This window comes from Fukomys damarensis, unplaced genomic scaffold, assembly GCF_012274545.1.
Source record: "Fukomys damarensis isolate Sample0158 unplaced genomic scaffold, DMR_v1.0_HiC HiC_scaffold_24, whole genome shotgun sequence".
Taxonomy (NCBI): domain Eukaryota; kingdom Metazoa; phylum Chordata; class Mammalia; order Rodentia; family Bathyergidae; genus Fukomys; species Fukomys damarensis.
In genome coordinates, this window is record NW_022900936.1 from 39,773,029 (window position 1) to 39,781,281 (window position 8,253).

The 8,253-nt window shown below is 38.6% G+C and overlaps 1 long non-coding RNA gene across 1 annotated transcript in view; it reads left to right on the forward strand.

The window, feature by feature from the left end:
- The window catches only part of LOC104847464, a 4,232-nt gene extending 570 nt beyond the window's left edge, over window positions 1–3,662 (forward strand). Inside the window, exons 2-5 of the long non-coding RNA XR_776164.2 lie at window positions 889–969; window positions 2,302–2,392; window positions 3,318–3,428; window positions 3,536–3,662. This is a non-coding gene — a long non-coding RNA (uncharacterized LOC104847464). The remainder of the gene's footprint in view (window positions 1–888; window positions 970–2,301; window positions 2,393–3,317; window positions 3,429–3,535) is intronic.
- Window positions 3,663–8,253: the final 4,591 nt, after the last annotated feature.

An 8,253-nucleotide genomic window follows, 5' to 3' on the forward strand; every position in this document is an offset into this window, starting at 1 on the left:
TTTTTTTTTTTTTTTTTTTCATGGCTTGTATCTAGGTGTCCCCCAAAGCCTTATGGGGTTATAGGTGGGACATTTGGAGACAGCTGGATTTAGGGTGTGTGATGCTGGGATGGAGGATGTGATGCTGGGATTGCTTCATGGCACAATGTTAGGATAAGGCTGCCTCACCCTGGGTGTGAATGCTCCCCACCCTAAGGGTGGATAACCTGGAGGAGATATAAGGAACACTTACTTGCTACTTCTGTACTTCACTTCTTTGCTGCCTTCTGCCTGCCGTGAACTATTTCTCCTCTGTGATGCCCCTCTGCCATGCCACCCTGTCTTGGAAGCAACCAACTATGAACTGAAACCTTTGCAAACTATAAGCCCCATAAACCTTTTCCTCCTTTAAGTGTCAGATGTCTTGTCTTGGCAATGAGAGAAAAGTAACTAAGACAGTCTTGGTTTACAGGAAAAGAATTAGTCCAACTGCTATTGAAATTCTGGTGTGCTATAGGGTCCTTCTAGAAATTCTTTCCAGGTTTTTATCATCCTGAACAAAGAATTGGTTAAGACAATTACAAAAAGTAGTGAAATTTTACATTTATTAACAGTACTGACAGAAAAAGAACTATGCGTTTAGATGAGTGTGGGCCAACTAAAAGCAGGACAAAAAGTACATGCTTCAAGCATGGAGCAGGCCAAGAGAAGAGCTTCTGTGGCCCCCAGCTCAAAGGAAGCCATCTTTTGTATCCTGGGCTCCTCAAACTGACATTAGATATAAGCTTTCCTATCAAAACACTGTTTGAGTTCTCATAAGAATTGAAGATAGCACTTTCTGATTGCACCCAGGTTCAGGGCCTGGAACTGTTTTTCTGCACATGTGTTCTATTTTTTTGTGATTGACAGGTTACACCCACTTACCCAGCCAGCTGCTCATGCCCAGTCTCTTGCATCACACTCGTAGAAAAATAATGGCCCATTTAATAGGTGAGTGCACAAACCTCTTTTTTTCTTTCTTTCTTTCTTTCTTTCTTTCTTTCTTTCTTTCTTTCTTTCTTTCTTTCTTTCTTTCTTTCTTTCTTTCTTTCATTCTTTTTTCTTTCTTTCTCTCTCTCTTTCTTTCTTTCTTTTCTCTCTCTCCCTCTCTCTCTCTCTCTCTCTCTCTCTCTCTCTCTCTCTCTTCTTTGTCTTGTTATGCAGTTCAGGCTGGCTTTTAATTCACTATGTAGACCAAGCTGGCCTTGAACTCCCAGGATCCTCCTGTCTCAGCCTCTTGAGTGCTTGAGTGCTGTGATTACAGGAGTGTGGCACCACACTTGGCTCCTACTATTTTTTAAAAGATAGATGTTTCTATATTCAAACCAGATTTCTGTCCTTTACTTCTAATTTATGGACTTAAAAGGATTTTTTGATGTGAAGGGCTTAGAAAATAAGAAATAATATAAATAGTCATAGGGATACATACTAACATGTATTTATCTTGAGTAACTTTGTGTCCTGGAGCTACAATCTTCTTAAAGGTACAATTGTTTTTTAGTTATGATTTTTATTGTTCCTTTCTAGTATCTCAATAATTCTACCTCAGAATTACCTGGTTTACTTACAGAAAGGGGGCTCTTATAATATTACTTTTATCTTTCAGGTTTCAGTCATGTAACCAGCCACTTAGATCCATAAGAACAGGTTCATTTGCTCCTGCTGACCAAATCAAAGAAGGCCATTTATTTTGGTAAAAAGGAAAAAGAGAATTTTTCAGAGCCAGTTTGAAAAGATGCAGAGGCCTCATTATCCAAATCACCATCTCCCTGATGTAGGTGTGTCAGGGCCCTTCATAGAAAGGAACATTGTGGGAAGGAGGATTGTATGAGACCATGGACAAGGCTAGGTTTGTTTTATCTCTTCCTGGGTCCAGACTGCTTTTTCCTTGACTAAGGAAATGAAAGTGGACTTTAATCTCTTCATACTGGAATGCGCATATTCTGTCCATTCATCTGGGCTGAGAAGTGCAGAGTGACAGTTTATGCCCCAGGCCTGAAGAGATCTGGAGAGGCCACTTCCTTCTAAGGCAAACAAAATCAAACTTTAAAATTCCAATTTGCCTTGCCAGTTACAATAAAAATTTAGCACCCATCTATTTGTGACTTAATTTATCTCCAAAAGAAATAGATTATACTCTATAGCTTCTGTCTTTTCTTTTTCACGCAGCGTTACCCAGATTTTTTTTCTTTGCTTCTTAAGCCACAGGAGAGACCAAGAAGTTCTATTTCTTAAATTTTTTTTCTTAATGATAATCTATATGTTTTCTTAATTATTTCTAAGGAAAGTGTCTCATCGTCTGCCTCTTAATTGCTCCCCTCCATCTTTGCTAATGGCCCGGTTCATGAAGTCAACCCCATGGAGACTACTGAAGGTAGATTGTGACTTTGTGAGCTCTTACATTCTACTCCCCCCCCCCGCAAAGAAACACAAACAAACAAACACACAAAACCCACTGTTTTTGTTTTATAACTAGAAGCAAAATTTAAATTCTCTTCATCTCTATCAAAACTTATTAAATAAGTACTTTACTTGTCCTTTATCAATTATATATCCTGTTCTAAATAATGGAATATACAACTTGCTACTGTTTATATTAGTCTTCAATTCACTTTCAATTATGACATTTTGTTATTTTTAAATAATTAATGGGAAAATAATTTCAAAGTGTCAGCAATAGCACTGAAAAAAATTTATAAGAAAATCTTAATATGTAGGCCATTTGAAAAAGTGCCCTTTAATAATTAAATAGTAAGTAGTGAATTGCAACTAAATATCAGAAAACAAACAGGAAAACATGATCTGAGCATAGTATCTCCAGGTTAATACTTGTCACTCATAGCCTCATGCTTTATAATTTGGTCGTGTTGTTTGTATGCTGCAGTTCTTCCAACTTCCTTGCTGTTTCATAGCTCTGGGCCTTTAATACATACTTTTTCTTCCTGATGCTTGTCCCTACTCTCTTTACCCTGGTCATGTCTACTTGACATTTATTTTTATTTTTTGAGACAGGGTCTCACTATGTAGTTGAGACTGACCTGGAACTCACTATGTAGCCCAGGCTGGTCTTGTACTCACAGAGATCCTCCTTCCTGTGTCTCCTGAGTGCTGGGATTACAGGTGTGCACCACCACGCCCAGCTTCTACTTGACATTTAGTTCTTACTTCTTCTGGAATGTCTTTCTCTTCCCCTCCATCAGGTCACAGCATCATAGCAAGTATTACACACGGGGGGTGGGGTGGGGAGAAGAATGGATAGTGCCAGGCAGTGCTACTCTAACATGTTATTTCTTTCATAGTTTTTGCAGAAAACCACCTGTAGCTACAAGGGATGATAAAAATGAAAACATCTGGTCAAGAGGAATCATATCAAGCAAGATCAGCACAGGCAGACCATGATCATCACCTAGGTGAGAAAAATTGCTGTTAAGAATGAAATTGGTATGTTATTATCAAGAAAAGTGAAAATGGCCTAAGGGGAAAAGATCAACAGTATTTACCAGGCTTTTTCTTACAGATCAACACGGCATCAAGTAGTAGTCTAATTGGACAGCTCCTTATTACAGCCTTGGTTATACTGTCTCCTGCCACCCCCACGCCTGCTGTTTCCAAACTAAAAAGCAAAGGCCTTCAGAGTTCTCCCAGTCAAGGTTAGTGTTTAGGTATCTTGTGTTTGTTGTCTCTTACTACTTTGCATGATACTTGCTTCTGGAGCCGAAGAAACTATGTTTAAAGGATTTATTTAGCTGGTGCTCCAGAGAATTTGGAAAGTAAACAGCTGTTTCTTCTTTGTCAATATGGCAATTAAGAACAGGGAGATTAAAGAAAGAAAAGTAAATACAGCTTTTATTTCTACAGTAGACTGGTAGGCCAGTGAGTCATTGAATAGGTAATGAGCACTGAAATAGTTTTGGATTAACAAACGCAGTTCAAAGGATAAAAATTGTCACTTCCTACAGCTTCTTCATCCCCTAAAGTACCGAAACATGACACAGAGAGAAGCTTGCCAATTTAGAACTAGAAATTTGTTTTCATTTGACTGTGGTGTAAAGATATTTTTATGCCAAGGAGAGAAATCTGCATGAAAATTTAGTTTCTAGTAAAAGCAGATTTTCTGCAGCCAGAAGTGTTACTTTTGGTTTTATAGTGGTTGAGAAAAATCAGTGATCTTGTCAGACTGCATAATCTTTCTGGGACTCTTTCCTTATTCTTTAAAGAATAGTGATATTGTTACTGGGTAGGGCAGGTCCTTGCTTTAGTGATATATGAAATTAAAATGAAACTATTAGTTTATAGAAAAAGCTTTAATTGGAAAGCAAATGGAAAGAGCAAACAGACAAGTAAAGGACTCCAGCTTGATTAGCTGGAGGATGACCACTCGGATACAGCAGTTCAGAGTGGCCCACTCCTAAAAGCAGGAAGCCACTTTAAGGATTAGGTGAGATGGCTCAAGGTCAGGTCTGTTTTTATCTCAATTCTGGTTTCTTAGCTCAGCCTGAATCTCTGTGACTTGAGGAGCAATTTGTCTTCTATGAGAGGAAACTTCATGATTAAAGAGACAATTTAGTTCCCATGGGAAGAGTCTTTATGACCTAAGAGGCAATTCCTGTCACCATGAGGGTCTGCTGGAACACAGTGTGACCAAGGTGACTTCTGCTGCTTGGTCCGCGGAGTTCGGTTTGGGAGCTCGGACTGGGAGGGTAAGGAGCAGAATCACCAGGCAGACTCTGGGGAGGTTTCTGGAATGCTTCTGTTTTATTTAGGAAATGCACAGGCTTATATAGCTTATGTCTGGACAACCATGGGGGAGGAGCATGGGAGGAGCATTTGATTACATGGCACTTTCTTTTTTTTTTTTTTTTTTTTTTTTTTTTTTATTGAGTTTATTGGTACATTTAGGGATACAGTACAGTTACATTCATTGTTGGGATCATGTACCTTTACATGGCAAGTCTTGATTCTCATTTTTTTCCCCTTACCTCTGCCCTCCCTTCACCCCCTCCTCCCCTCCCCATCTACAAACTCTTTATTTTCATCTTTTCCTTCTCTCACATTTTTTTCTTTTCCCTTTTTGTTCTTCCCCTACGTATCACACCTTCCCTACACCTTTAGCTCCTTTCCTCCCTTTTCTAAATGTCAGTAATCTTATTAGAATCTTATGCATTGTTGCAGAATATTCACACCAGGGAAACTATTTGGTATTTACACATGGGGGACTTATTTATTTCACTTAGGAGAATATCTTCAATATGTATCCATTTTCCTATGAATGAATCTATTCTCTCGCTCTTTATGGCTGAGTAATATTCCATTTTATAGAAAAACCACATCTTCTTTATCCAGTTTCCAATGGATGGGCAAATAGGTTGTTTCCAAGATTTAGCTATCACAAACTGTGCCGCTATAAACATGGGTGCACATACTTCTCTGTGATATGATTCTTTTAGTTCTCTTGGAAAGATACCCAACAGAGGGATGGCTGGGTCAAATGGAACCTCCAGTCCAAGCTCTTTGAGGTATCTCCATATTGATTTCCATAGTGGTTGCACTAGTCTGCACTCCCACCAACAATGGAGGAGGGTTCCTTTCTCCCCACAACCCCGCCAACATTTGTTATTGTGTGATTTCTTGATAGCAGCCATTCTTTGTGGGGTGAGGTGGAATCTCAGTGTTGTTTTCATCTGCATCTCTCGAATGACCAGTGATGTGGAACATTTTTTCATATATTTTCTTGCTGCTTTCACTTCTTTGTATGAGAAATGTCTGTTCATTTCGGATGCCCATTTTTGGATCGGGTCTTTATATTTGGGGGGACTGATTGTTTTGAGTTCTTTATATATCCTTGATAATAGTCCTTTGTCTGAGGTACAGCTGGTAAACATTTTTTCCCACATTGTAGATTGTCTCTGAGTTCTGCTAATGGTTTCTTTTGAAGTCAGAAGCTTTTTAGTAAGATGAGATCCCAGTTGTTGATTCTTTCTGCTAGTTCCCGTGCTACTGAGGATTTGTTCATAAAGTCTTTTCCTATACCAATGTCTTCCAGAGTTCTACCTAACTTACTTTCCAGCAAGTTTAATGTTTCTGTTTTAATATTTAGATCTTTAATCCATTTGGATTTTAATTTAGAGCATGGCGAAAGATAAGGGTCTAATTTTAATCTGTGACAGGTTGATATCCAGTTTTTCCAACACCATTTATTAAAGAGGCTATCTTTCCTCCACTGAGGATGGTGAGCTCCTTTGTCGAAGATGAGGTAGCTGAGTACATCTGCATTTGTTTTTGTGTCTTCCAGTCTGTTCCATTGATCCTCAGGCCTATTTCTTTGCCAGTACCATGCTGATTTTATCACAGTGGCTTTGTAGTATAGTTTCAAATTGGGAATTGTTACACCTGGTGACATGGCACTTTCTTATAGGTTATGCAGTAGTGGAGAACATTGGGCAATATCTTATTATAAAGGTGGGGTGATTTTTCTTGGGTGAGGCGAAGGAGTCACGGACTAGGGGCAGAGGTACAGCCTGTTAGACCCAGCCTCTATGCACTTAGGCAAGTTAGCTCAGCCTCAGAGAGGTCTTCTAGTTTGCTCAGAAAACAGGAGTGCGGCACACCTGGCCCAGCCAGGCTTGAACTTCTCTCACAGAAGACTATAGAAACTTCTAGGCATAGATGTTCTTAGTCTTGAAAGGAGATGAGGTAGGCCAGCGATGATGAAATTTTTACATACTGAGTGCCCAAACTGTAACCCAAAAGCCACTTATTTATCACAAAATGACAACACTGCAATTAAAGATGAATACTGAAGTTTTAGTTTAGAAAACATAATTGTCATCCATTGTTCACCTGCTGGAGTGACTTGGCTCACATGCCCATACAGAGGGCTCTGTTTACTTGTTTCTGCACATGTGCAATAGGTTTGCCACCACTAAGCTAGGCTAGGCAGATTCAGAGATAATAGATACTCCCTAAATGACTAAATACCCGTAAAAGGTTCAGCAAAATATTTGACTCAGAGTTTCACAAAAGGAGAGTCAAGCTTTGTTCTACTTTCATTTGTCCATTGGGCATTTTAAAGCCCAAATGAAGGGTTAGAATTTTTATCTAAAACCACTTTTACATCCCTAACTAACTTAGGAGAAAATAGCAGACATGCTTTTGATGAGTAACAGGTTAAAAGCCCAGAAGTTTGTTCATCCTCTGCTCCTATTGTTGTCTCTATGTCACGACTATGCTAATTCTCCATGGGGGCATTTCTGTCTTATACTTCCATGAGCTCAGGAAGTATCACCTCCAAATATTTCCCCTTTATATGCTGATTACTTCCATTTGAGAGCACTTGAGGAACATAAAATGCAGGGATGTTCACTTACTTCTACAGATAGAGTCTCCAAAAAAGAAAGAAATTGTCATCTACTCCCTCTCTGGGTATCTTGTCAGTTAAGGAAGATTAACTCACAGGAGTGGAGACACCATACTGAGACAGACTTTGTGAGAGAATATCACCTGTTCTCCTGATAGCTTCCTCTGAGATAAATTTCATTACCTGAACACTCTATCTACATGTCAGAAAACCTTTATTCACCAAATATTTCCTCTCTCACCCTCCTATAACTTGTCATCCACCCCCTTCTCTAAGATCCTTTCTATACCTCAGGATACTATGAAAACTTTGGCATCCCAACTCTTTGTTAAGTCGTATTTTGTGGAACATCTGTGTATATAGATGTAGTTAAAATGTTTTTTTCTCCTATTATTCTGTCTATTGTAAGTTTATTTCATAGACTCAATTGTCAAAATGTCAGAAAGTAGAAAACTCTTTCTTCTACATGCTCAATTTAGTTTCTGACATGTGACAGACATCCAATAGTTATTAATTAAAATATAGCATTACAATCAAATAAAATATATGCTAAAGTGTTGTGAGTTTCTATTAAAATTTAAGTAGGTTTATTCTTATCAGAAAACAAAATTTCAATAAATTGAGTATAAGTAACTAATTGGCTTATAGGATTATAAGGATTCCATTTAGTATTCATGAACCAGATAGCATCCTGTATGAGCATTAGAAGGAGCTCCATCAGTCATGGCAAACAATTAGCTTTTGTATGGAAGATTTACCAGTAACAAGGAAATAGTGAAGTGCAAAAATCTCAGTGGTTGTCATCAGGCTGATTTTCTTGAATAGGTTAAAGCACAGAATTCCTTATTGAGCAAGTTCAGATTTGCCAAGCCCCTTTG